Raw genomic sequence first — 13,146 nt, 5'->3', positions numbered from 1 at the left:
TATGGTGTTTAGGGGAGGGGGTATAAACTAGCTAGCCAGCGCCGGGAGGATTGCACCGTCGGGGTGGGAGGTCTGGCCGAGCGGCGTCCTCGCCAGCTTTGCGTAGCTAGGAGCTCTGGCCGAGCGGCGTCGTCCTCGCCAGCGGCGCGTAGAAGCTCTGGTCGAGCGTCGTCCTCTTAGGACATCATCGCGTAGGAGCTCTAATTTGTTATGCGTGTTTAGAGAAAGAGAGGAGAGGAAGCCAACAGGGATGCGATGACAGATTGACATGTAGTTAGTACTTAGTACTGCAGTTTTCTGTTATCTCTGAATATTCGTAGTTCTTTGCAGATCGTTTGTAGGAGATAATGTTGCCTCAGGAATTGTTGAACTCTGTGGCACACGGAACATCTGGATAACATAAAAATATTAAGCCAGTTCGGTTGCTACAGACGCTTTCACACTACTTCAGCGGTTCAACTTTCCACTTTCACACTACTTCAACGGTTCAACTTTCCAAGGTCCCTTTATTAAGCAGTTCCTCGGGAAGCATTTCCACCACGACTCTCCATTCACCGATCGAGTGAATAAGAAAACCCACGTACAGCCATGGCCGGCCATCTCCAAGGTATGGGTAATGATGTGGATTGGCGCGATCTCCCCAACGACCTCCTCAAGAAGATCGGCGACATCTTCTTGTCCACGGACGACCTCGATTACTACACCTCTTTCCGTGCAGTATGCGGTTGCTGGCGCCGCACCACACGAGCGCCCGAATTTAAGCCTATGAAGTGGATAATTCTTGAGCACTCCCTTTCTGACGTGGGCGAGGGTGGTATCACATTGTTGAATCTGATCACTGGCCGCTGCCTGCGGAAGAAGATCTCCGGTATCATCCGCAGGTGATTCTTCGCCATATGCAACAGTTTCACATATATAGTTTAATTTGCATCCGCACGACTTCAGTTTATTGAGTTAATTATTGCCGGTCCTGTGTTACCTTAAGTTTTTCTTTGCTTCTCCTCTTAAGAACTAATCATGTTCATTTCAGTATATATTTTCCGTTATCGATATTTTTCTTCGATTAAAGCTCCAATTCTCACCTCTAAGTAGGTATTTTTTATCGCCACAACAGGCGGCTTCGTTGTGCTAGGGTAGAGAGTGCAGCCGTACAAGACTCGGGTGCTTAACCCCTTAACTGGTTGCATTGTACGCCGCAAGGCACAAATATCAGCGGAAGAGTTGTCCTCCGTCATCGTGATGACGTCCTCGCTCATGGTGTTCGTATCAGACCTTGCGGTGGGCTGATCAGAGCACCGAGGAAGGGCCCTCCGCATTAGGCTTTGGAGAAGCATTGTACAGGGCGGCAAGTTGCTTTGGAGTTCTCCACAGCATCACCTACTATGCAGGCGATATATTCACAACAGATAAATATGGCTCCATCATTTCAAGCATGACTTACGCCGCCGATAAAGGAACTCAATTGCTATGCTCAGCAAGGACTCTGAGGATGAGCGCCAGCATTTCTGGACCAACTCTGCCCGGCCAATACCTAGACAATTTGTGTTACCTTGTGGAGTCTGAGGGGGAGCTGTTGTATGTGTTGAGCGGGCGGGTTTACAATGACGAACCTGTTGTATACCGGGTGGACACCAAAATGCGTGTCCTAGAGCCGATCAGAAGCATTGGCAGCCACTCCATCTTCGTCAGCCGGAACAGGTGCATCTCCGTTGACACCAGCAAGGTCCACACTATCCAATCCGGCAACATCTACTACGCGGATTTATCCGAGATTAGAGCTTATGATGACGGGGGTATCTCGTGGCAAGAGGAGCCGGAATATGTTCCTGGCTATGGAGTAGGTTCCTGGAGAAACATGTAGGCCCTTTCCGTCTTGACGAGATATTGGCCGAGTATTGCAGAACCATCGAGTTATCTGAACTACAGAGGGTGTAGCCTTATGGCGAGCTAGGTTTCACGTACTATGATTACTATGATGGCTATCCGTCGGACTGACGGTATGGGTGATTCTGCAAGTTTTTTTCCCGTCAAGTTTGGCAAGTGTCATACAAAGCCCTACGCGTGATGCTACTAGGAATATTTTTTTTAATCAGAGACCTGCTTTTGTTGTATCAATGTTACCGAGGGATGCGATTCCAGGATAAGGCATTGGGCCGTTATTTGGCTTTGAATATAATCTGGGTTGCTCTGTGTGTTTTGTTTCAACCTAAATAAATTAGCCTTGGGCCCAGTAATTTAGGGCTAGTAATTAACTCAGCGTTGTCTTCTTTTAACCTGAATAAATTGGCCCTAGGCCCAGTAATTTCCTCTGCGTGTCTTGTTTCAACCTGAATAAATTGAAATTGGGCCAAGTAATTTAGGCCAGTAATTTCCTCTGCGTCTCTTGTTTCGACCTGAATAAATTGGCTTTTGACCCGGTAATTTCCTCAGCGTGTCTTGTTTCGACCTGAATAAATTGGCCTTGGGCCTTTAGTCAGTCAATTTGGCCCAAGGACACCACGACGCGTAGCTGGCAGGTGGGACACCTAGTGAATCCAGTAGGTCGCACGGTTACATGTGGGCCCGACGTGGGTGGAACCAGGGACCCACCAAGCTCTGAAATACGGCCCCACAAGTTCTGACATATTGGGTCCACACTCTGGCATGTTGGGCCCACCAAGCTCAGGCATGCTGGGACCCACCAGGCTATGACATGCGGACCCCACAGATCTCTGGCATGCCGAACCCACTAAAAAGGTCATACATGGGTCCCACCAGGCTCTGACATGCGGGCCCCACAGATCTCTGGCATGCCGGACCCACCAAAACTCTCCGAGAAGGGTCCTAGCAGGCTCTGACCTGCGGGGCCATGCGTCCAGAATAGAAGGCAGGCAGACACTTGTCTTCGCACGTGCCCAAAAAAATTTGGTATGGCAACTGACATGTGGAACCCATGTTGGTGGTACTGACAGTTCTGGTCCACTTCGCATGCTGGGAGGCTGTCGGAACGGTCGGCCCCACGCAGGTGGGTCGTGTCGGTACCTGACATGCGGGCCCGAGTGTTGCAGCCAGGTACATGTATACAGACAGTGGTTATCTCCCCTTACAAATATGGGTCACAGTGCTGTAGTCCTTGGACTATTGTGCGGGCAGACAAAAAAGTACGTGAATAGAAGCGTGCAGAGTGTGGGTCAGGTGTGTCCACCGGGCCGAAGCCCAGTTGTTGTGACGCCCCCCTGCTGACTCCGCGGTTCGGGCCGCCCACCACCCGCGACGCTCATTTCTGCACATTCGTTGACGTTTAGACCTCGCCCGTCACTAATTTTTCAGGCCGAGCGGCCCAAATCGCCATCTGTGACGCGAAAACGCCCTATCGTCATAGAAAAAGGCAATCGCTGATGGATTTCTCAATCGTCAGTATCATACCGTCATTGAAGACCCCATATGTTACTAGTGGTATGATCGTAGTTTCGGCCGGTGTGCGTATGCCAATGCCACTGGAAGATGTTGTGTTTCTGGTCTGGACCTAACCCGAGCTTGGGGGTGGTGGTCCGGGGTCTGAGTGAAAGTTTTGGAGGACCTCGGTCTCTACCGACAACGATGACGCACTTGTGCGCCATGCACCTTCTTGGAGGTGTCGCTGCAAGACCCCCTCCCCTTTGCATCATCAAGTTCTGTTAGGCTGCTGGCCCGTCGTCGAGTCTCCTTTGAGCCGTGGTGTTGGTGCGTAGGAGGTTTGTCGGCGTGGACTAGGACGTGCTCGCTCCGGTGCAACAGAAGACAAGGCTCCCTCAACCTGGCGCTTAGGGGCGTTCCTTGTGTTGTCTTTTGTTGTTAGTTTTTGGTTTGCGTTTTGTGTATATTGTAATTCTTGGTGTAACTTCTGGCCGGTTGATATCTTCGTTAATTTAAAGTCGGCTAATTTCGAGCCTTCTGTCTAAAAAGGTTAAATTCTTAGTCTCGCTGAAACTTACAGTGACATATTTTAGACAAGATTGAACAAAATTATGTAGCATATACATGCATATAATCTATGGACATAGGCTTTGACATGTAGGTGACACCCTCCCTAGGAAAGAAAAATAAAAAGAACAGACTAGAAACGGTATATGTACAAACACCGTCACGTGTGTCCGGCCAAAAGAAAATCAACACGTGTACCGCACATGAAAGGAAACGTTAGAATTGGCTTTTGGTTTGGATTCTATCCGAACTAATTGTTTGGTAATAATTCAGCAATAAAAATACCTAGATTTTAATCGAAATTTAGAGTGGCCAAATATACAAAACTAATACCCCTATTGTAGGAATTTCTAGAAAATTAATCTAATTAATATCCAGTTATCCACTTACGTATCATGTATCATGAGGCAATAAAAATTGAATTCTTCACTCTTTGTTTAAAACATACACACCTGGCATGATATAGGTCCGCCGTCATACAAGTCGACATGCCGAGCACTCCAAGATAGCCGTCAGCATACATGATGCCCGTCAGAAAAACTATAGCCGTCGGCATAGATTCCTGCCACGTGGCCTGCAGTTCAGTCAGACTGCGGAAGCCTGATGGCAGTAGGTGTATACCGATGACCACGTTAGAGGCCCTCGGCATTTACAACGGTAGGAGTTTTCGGAAAAATCAATCTGATCAATAGCCACTTATTCAGGTACGTATCATGTGGCTACAAAAATTGGATTCATGCTCTGTTTAAAACACAGACAAGTGGCACAATATAGGGGTCGATAGCATACATGCTGACACGCCGAGCGTTCCAAAATGACCGTCAGCATACAGGTGGGTATGCAGTAGTTTTCTAGCACAGAACATCGGCATACATGCCATTATGCTGAGCGTGTCCGTCAGCAAAACCATAGTTGTCGGCATAGATTCCTGTCACGTGACCTTGCAGTTTCACAAATTGAAGGAACTCTGAAGGCGGAAAGGTGTATGCCGACTGCCACGTTAGAGTTAGAGGCCCTCGCGACAGAGAACCAACCTGAGGTTGGGTGGTTAGGAGGGTGGTTGTACCCCCAGCCCACCAGAGTTCAAACCCCAGGTTTGACATCTGTGTGTCTCATAAAGGCGGAATATTCATTCAGTGGGAGGCGACGTTCCCGTCGACAGCGAGGCGCCTATGGTGACTTCGTCAATTTCAAAAATCCAATCCACCGGCTCAGTCTTCCGGAGGTGCTCATAGGGGTAGGGTGTGTGTGTGTGTGCGTTCATAGGGGTGAGTGTATGCGCGTGTATGTGAGCGTCTGCGTTTGTACTGTGTTTCTCAAAAAAAAAAAGAGGCCCTCGCGACATATTTATTTTTAGTTTTATTTTCTGCTATTTATTGTGAGGCCCACTCTGCGTGTACCAATAAAGGATTTGTAGGTGACAACTTATAACATATTGCTAGAGATTCCACTTTCTCCTCCTCGAGCTTCTTTCTTTGAGAAAAAAAGGGGAAGCGTAGGCGCTGGGTGGGCTGATTTCCTACTGAATTTCTGCGTTGTCCCCACACTTAGGATGGAGGAGAAACAGTAACACACAGTGAACTAGTCCCTTTCATCGTTTATCCTTCGAACGCTATGGGCATCCCATTTCATGCCAGACATAGCACATGTTATTGTAAGGTTCCCAATGCCTTCCATGGCTACCCTGTAAGTTATGAGCAACGAAGTAAAATGATGAGACGGGAGAAAATAATCTAGAGCCAGAGAAATCGCATATCTAGGGTGTGGGCGGAAAACCTTGATATTTTATATGGGAAAATGATTGAGATCCTTACAAGGCATCAGATATGATAGATCGCAAAACTCGCTAGGACATAAGTACGGTAGGTTGGAGACAGAGAGCAAGCATTCATATCAGTACACTAAATTGTCTCATCCAAATAATGCAGTTCTATACGTTAGAAACCCATTATGCTGATCACTAAGTTAGAACATGCACCAATCCTTTCATGTAAATATATGTGATTATTGTTTATCCAAAAAATGTGATTATTCTTTTGTGTGGATCGATGAACTTCTCCCTATGTATCATAGAGGCAAGCTAACCTATTGCACAATGTCTTCAAATCAATACTGAATTATTATTTGGGTTCTACGACGACAAACATTCTTAGTTAATTCTCTAACAATAAAAATTAGTTGGTATCTTAAAATCGCATGAAGTGCTATAAGAAATATATCAGCTAGTGACGAAAATTCTACGACGCCAACATATGATTAGTTGCAACCATGCATCCATTTATGATCAAGAATTTGAAAGCATCATAATATGAATCACGGTGCCTATGTGTACTAACTCTCTTCATCCTTCTAAAGAACGTACCGAAAATTCAAATTATCATAAAATTCCAATTCACGTACCTTGAAGCATGTTTTTGCACTGGGTTACCAATTCCACCTTGCCTCCACTTCTTCCATAGAACCATCTGCCTAGATCTAGAAAGCTTCAGAATGGAAGCAGCCTCTTGTTCGAATGTCAGCAGACAATGACCAGAAACTATCGAGCTGAGCGCTAAGGGCTCAAAGAAAACTGTCCGAAAAGAGCTTACCCCGGTCCGTATAGAACATTTCGATCAATTCTTTCGATTGTCTCGTGTGTCTTGCTCATTTGACCATGTGTACCATCAACCTGCCAAGTAAACCTCCTAGAGTTCTAGTTTAATGAGAGCTCGGTAAAACATTGCCATCATCCGCCCATTGATAGCAGTGTTGTTCTTGTCCTCTAGGTTTACAATTAGATTCTAATTTACCAGGTAGTCGCGGCGGGAGGCCGTCATCACGATTCTCTATGTCAAGGAAGCTCGCGCTAGTGCTTGGTGCCACAAGCATGGAGCCCAGAGGGCCACAAAGAGTGAGGCTGGTTGGCTGGTGGCATCATTTTCATGCTTGCCACGACACAAGCGGTCTCCCTACCTTGGCATCGCTACCCTCACTACGGGAAAAAACGGCATTGCCGTGCAGCCAAACATTGCCGTGCGCCGCTGCACCGCAAAGAAATCTTTGCCGTGCGTAGAAAGTAGCACGCACGGCAAAGACGAACCGCACGGCAAAGTATGAGAGGAGCGCACGGCAAAGAATCCGTGCACGGCAAAGTCAGCAGCGGCGCACGGCAAAGAACATATGCACGGCAAAGCCCAACCAAAGCGCACGGCAAAGAAACGATGACGGCAAAGACCCTACAAGCCGCACGGCAAAGAAATGATGCACGGCAAAGGCTCTGGACGTTGCCGTGGCGCATCCTTTGCCGTGTGACCAGACAACTTGCACGGCAAAGGCACCTTTGCCGTGTGATCCTTTCTTTGCCGTGCGCCATCATACATTTCATTTGTTTTTCTTTCTATTTTATTTCATCTAATACTTATATTTATTTTTTTAATTAGTTTTACTTTTTGATGACTATTTATTAGTGTTACTTAAGACAATGTGCAATACAAAATTACTCTCCATGTTCATCCCCCCACATATATCAGGGTTCCGGTGCTCCGGCGGTCGTCCCCCTCCTCCCCCCCCCCCCACATATAGTCCACATGCGCTGACGGCACCACTTAGGCACATTATTCCAAGAAGAACTGCCTTGATCTACTCGTTAGGGTTAGGGTTTAGGGTTAGGACCATTATCTCATGAGCCACCCTTCTCGGTAACTTGTTCTTCAAGACAGTCTTCAAAAGTGGGGATACCAAGGTTCCCATCCAATGCCGGTGAGATAAGCAGATATCATCCATCGCGTTGTCTTCAACAAGGTAGTCCACATGCGCTGACGGCACCACTTAGGCACATTATTCCAAGAAGAACTGCCTTGATCTACTCGTTAGGGTTAGGGTTTAGGGTTAGGGCCATTATCTCACGAGCCACCGTTCTCGGTAACTTGTTCTTCAAGACAGTCTTCAAAAGTGGGGATACCAAGGTTCCCATCCAATGCCGGTGAGATAAGCAGATATCATCCATCACGTTGTCTTCAACAAGGTAGTCCACATGTGCCGACGGCACCACTTAGGCACATTATTCCAAGAAGAACTGCCTTGATCTACTCGTTAGGGTTAGGGTTTAGGGTTAGGGCCATTATCTCATGAGCCACCCTTCTCGGTAACTTGTTCTTCAAGACAATCTTCAAAAGTGGGGATACCAAGGTTCCCATCCAATGCCGGTGAGATAAGCAGATATCATCCATCGTGTTGTCTTCAACAAGGTAGTCCACATGCGCTGACGGCACCACTTAGGCACATTATTCCAAAAAGAACTGCCATGATCTACTCGTTAGGGTTAGGGTTTAGGGTTAGGGCCATTATCTCATGAGCCACCCTTCTCGGTAACTTGTTCTTCAAGACAGTCTTCAAAAGTGGGGATACCAAGGTTCCCATCCAATGCCGGTGAGATAAGCAGATATCATCCATCGCGTTGTCTTCAACAAGGTAGTCCACATGCGCTGAAGGCACCACTTAGGCACATTATTCCAAGAAGAACTGCCTTCATCTACTCGTTAGGGTTAGGGCCATTATCTCATGAGCCACCCTTCTCGGTAACTTGTTCTTCAAGACAGTCTTCAAAAGTGGGGATACCAAGGTTCCCATCCAATGCCGGTGAGATAAGCGTGATATCATCCATCGCGTTGTCTTCAACAAGGTAGTCCACATGCGCTGACGGCACCACTTAGGCACATTATTCCAAGAAGAACTGCCTTGATCTACTCGTTAGGGTTAGGGTTTAGGGTTAGGGCCATTATCTCATGAGCCACCCTTCTCGGTAACTTGTTCTTCAAGACAATCTTCAAAAGTGGGCATAGCAAGGTTCCCATCCAATGCCGGTGAGATAAGCAGATATCATCCATCGCGTTGTCTTCAACAAGGTAGTCCACATGCGCTGACGGCACCACTTAGGCACATTATTCCAAGAAGAACTGCCTTGATCTACTCGTTAGGGTTAGGGTTTAAGGTTAGGGCCATTATCTCATGAGCCACCCTTCTCGGTAACTTGTTCTTCAAGACAGTCTTCAAAAGTGGGCATACCAAGGTTCCCATCCAATGCCGGTGAGATAAGCAGATATCATCCATCGCGTTGTCTTCAACAAGGTAGTCCACATGCGCTGACGGCACCACTTAGGCACATTATTCCAAGAAGAACTGCCTTGATCTACTCGTTAGGGTTAGGGTTTAGGGTTAGGGCCATTATCTCATGATCCACCCTTCTCGGAACTTGTTCTTCAAGACAAGCCTTCAAAAGTGGGGATACCAAGGTTCCCATCCAATGCTGGTGAGATAAGCAGATATCATCCATCGCGTTGTCTTCAACAAGGTAGTCCGCATGCGCTGACGGCACCACTTAGGCACATTATTCCAAGAAGAACTGCCTTGATCTACTCGTTAGGGTTAGGGTTTAGGGCTAGGGCCATTATCTCATGAGCCACCCTTCTCGGTAACTGTAACACCCCAAAATTTCAAAACAAAGAAGAAAATGAATTTCCTTTATTCAAAATTTGGAGCCAACAAAAAAAAACTTTAAGTATGTTGCATAGTGTTAATGCATGTATGGTGATTTTTGCCATGACTTGTTTGTTTGAAGTGTTGAACCTGTTTCTAAACCCTAAACCCTACCCTTCTTCTCATTCAAAGAGAACCCAAGAAAATAAAACAAAATAAAAAGAGAGGCATATATGGGCATAAAGCCATATTTGCAAATATAGGTCTATGCCCTATATACTTTACCTAAATGGTTGAAACCCTCAATAAGCTCAACCTAACACTCAAGCAACCCAAAAGAATACATTTTGGGTCAAAGAAAATCAAAGAAAAAGAAAGAACATGAAAAACCCTAGCACATGTGATAATGGTCACTTGTGACTTTTTTTAACATGATGCCTACTTTGAGCCCCTGTATTAAGAAATTTCTAAACTAAACCTTCTCAACTCTTTTCTCCTCATCCAAGAGCTCATCAAGGTGATCACTTTGGAGCTTCCCAACCTTGCTGAAGTATTTTCAAATTCTTATAAATTGCATCCAAAGTGGCAACTTTGAATCATACTTAAGATCAACTCAAATTTGAGTTTCACCAAACCTACCCCATTTTGCAAACCAATGCCACCAAGAGATGCCAAACATTATTTAGAACACTCCTATGAAGAAATTTGGCCAAATTCAAACACAAATGTGACCATTGCATCTCACATATGGTGATCACATAGTTTGAATTAAAAGTACAACCACTATTCCTACCACTATTCACCACCTCACTTCCTCTCTCTTGTGCTCAGCTATAGTAGACATGGTACTCCAACAACTCCCAATGACATCACATTGCCTAGCCATGCTCACCCTAGCACAAGGACTCCCCCATGTCATGGCATATGTCACACATTTTGGACAAGATCAAATGTGCATGCTCTACCCCTCCCTAGCCTTGCCCACCATGTCAAATAGCTTGGCCTCACCTCAGCAAGGACTGCAGTACCCTCCTAGCCCAAAGACAATGCATAGAGGATCATGCCATGGCCATGCCATCCCTGGTTGTAAGACGATTATGGTTTGTAATGAATGATGTTCTGTGATATCAATCTATTATGTCTCGCAAAAACAATATTCCTGGGATTGCGATGTATGGCATAATAGGCATCTGGACTTAAAAATCCGGGTTTTGACAGTAACTTGTTCTTCAAGACAGTCTTCAAAAGTGGGGATACCAAGGTTCCCATCCAATGCCGGTGAGATAAGCAGATATCATCCATCGCGTTGTCTTCAACAAGGTAGTCCACATGCGCTGACGGCACCACTTAGGCACATTATTCCAAGAAGAACTGCCTTGATCTACTCGTTAGGGTTAGGGTTTAGGGTTAGGGCCATTATCTCATGAGCCACCCTTCTCGGTAACTTGTTCTTCAAGACAGTCTTCAAAAGTGGGGATACCAAGGTTCCCATCCAATGCCAGTGAGACAAGCAGATATCATCCATCGCGTTGTCTTCAACAAGGTAGTCCACATGCGCTGACGGCACCACTTAGGCACATTATTCCAAGAAGAACTGCCTTGATCTACTCATTAGGGTTAGGGTTTAGTGTTAGGGCCATTATCTCATGAGCCACCCTTCTCGGTAACTTGTTCTTCAAGACAGTCTTCAAAAGTGGGGATACCAAGGTTCCCATCCAATGCCGGTGAGATAAGCAGATATCATCCATCGCATTGTCTTCAACAAGGTAGACCACAAGCGCTGACGGCACCACTTAGGCACATTATTCCAAGAAGAACTGCCTTGATCTACTCGTTAGGGTTAGGGTTTAGGGTTAGGGCCATTATCGCATGAGCCACCCTTCTCGGTAACTTGTTCTTCAAGACAATCTTCAAAAGTGGGCATACCAAGGTTCCCATCCAATGCCGGTGAGATAAGCAGATATCATCCATTGCGTTGTCTTCAACAAGGTAGTCCACATGTGCTGATGGCACCACTTAGGCACATTATTCCAAGAAGAACTGCCTTGATCTACTCGTTAGAGTTAGGGTTAGGGTTTAGGGTTAGGGTATAGGGTTAGGGCCATTATCACATGAGCCACCCTTCTCGGTAACTTGTTCTTCAAGACAATCTTCAAAAGTGGGCATACCAAGGTTCCCATCCAATGCCGGTGAGATAAGCAGATATCATCCATCGCGTTGTCTTCAACAAGGTAGTCCACATGCCCCGACGGCACCACTTAGGCACATTATTCCAAGAAGAACTGCCTTGATCTACTCGTTAGGGTTAGGGTTTAAGGTTAGGGCCATTATCTCATGAGCCACCCTTCTCGGTAACTTGTTCTTCAAGACAGTCTTCAAAAGTGGGCATACCAAGGTTCCCATCCAATGCCGGTGAGATAAGCGAGATATCATCCATCGCGTTGTCTTCAACAAGGTAGTCCACATGCGCTCGACGGCACCACTTAGGCACATTATTCCAAGAAGAACTCGCCTTGATCTACTCGTTAGGGTTAGGGTTTAGGGTTAGGGCCATTATCTCATGAGCCACCCTTCTCGGTAACTTGTTCTTCAAGACAATCTTCAAAAGTGGGCATACCAAGGTTCCCATCCAATGCCGGTGAGATAAGCAGATATCATCCAATGAGTTGTCTTCAACAAGGTAGTCCACATGCGCTGACGGCACCACTTAGGCACATTATTCCAAGAAGAACTTCCTTGATCTACTCGTTAGGGTTAGGGTTTAGGGTTAGGGCCATTATCTCATGAGCCACCCTTCTCGGTAACTTGTTCTTCAAGACAATCTTCAAAAGTGGGGATACCAAGGTTCCCATCCAATGCCGGTGAGATAAGCAGATATCATCCATCGCGTTGTCTTCAACAAGGTAGTCCACATATCATAGGTCCACATGCAAGATTTGGTGGGATTCCGGTGCTCCGGCGGTCGTTCTCCCCTCTTCCCCCCCAAAATAGCGGTATGTGTGCCCCGGCGGGTCTACCCCCTAGATTTCTCCGCGCGAGGGTGCACCAAAGTACTTTTTCATTCTTTTAGGTTTGTTTAGGACATATACACATTGAGAACCAAGATTGGGACCCTTTGGCACATATACCCGCAGCTAGAGCCATTATCACACGATCGAGGTGTGCCTGATCTACTGGTTAGGGTTAGGTGTAGGGTTAGGGCTAGGGTTTAGGGGGTAGCTAGGGCTAGGGTTTATGGTCAAGGTAAGGATTTATGGTTAGGTATATGTATAGGTTTAGGGTTAGGGTTAGGGATGACATGCAAGATTTGGTGGGATTTCGGTGCTCTGGCGGCCAACACCCCGAAAAAGGCGGTATGTGTGACCCGCAGGGTCTACCCCGCTAGATTTCTGCGATCGAGTTTCCACCCCTATAGTATTTACAAAGCATGGTAAGAACATTATTAAATAATATTCATGTTGATAAAACATGTTTAATTCAATTTGAAATAAAACAAAATGTTCATGACAATTAAAATGGTAAAAGTTAAAAGAAATGTAACATTGCCATGCACTAGCGCACGGCAAAGGTGAGAGGCGCACGGCAAAGAGGCATTGCCGCATGGCAAAGCCCTGCCGCACGGCAAAGAGGCGTTGGCGCACGGCAAAGTCCTGCCGCACGGCAAAGTGTCTTTGCGCACGGCAAAGACATGCCGCACTGCGAAGACTAGTCGCACGCAACCCTATCTGGTCGACCCGACCAGGTACTGGC

Source organism: Lolium rigidum, chromosome 5, assembly GCF_022539505.1.
Source record: "Lolium rigidum isolate FL_2022 chromosome 5, APGP_CSIRO_Lrig_0.1, whole genome shotgun sequence".
NCBI lineage: Eukaryota > Viridiplantae > Streptophyta > Magnoliopsida > Poales > Poaceae > Lolium > Lolium rigidum.
This window is presented reverse-complemented; position numbering follows the sequence as displayed.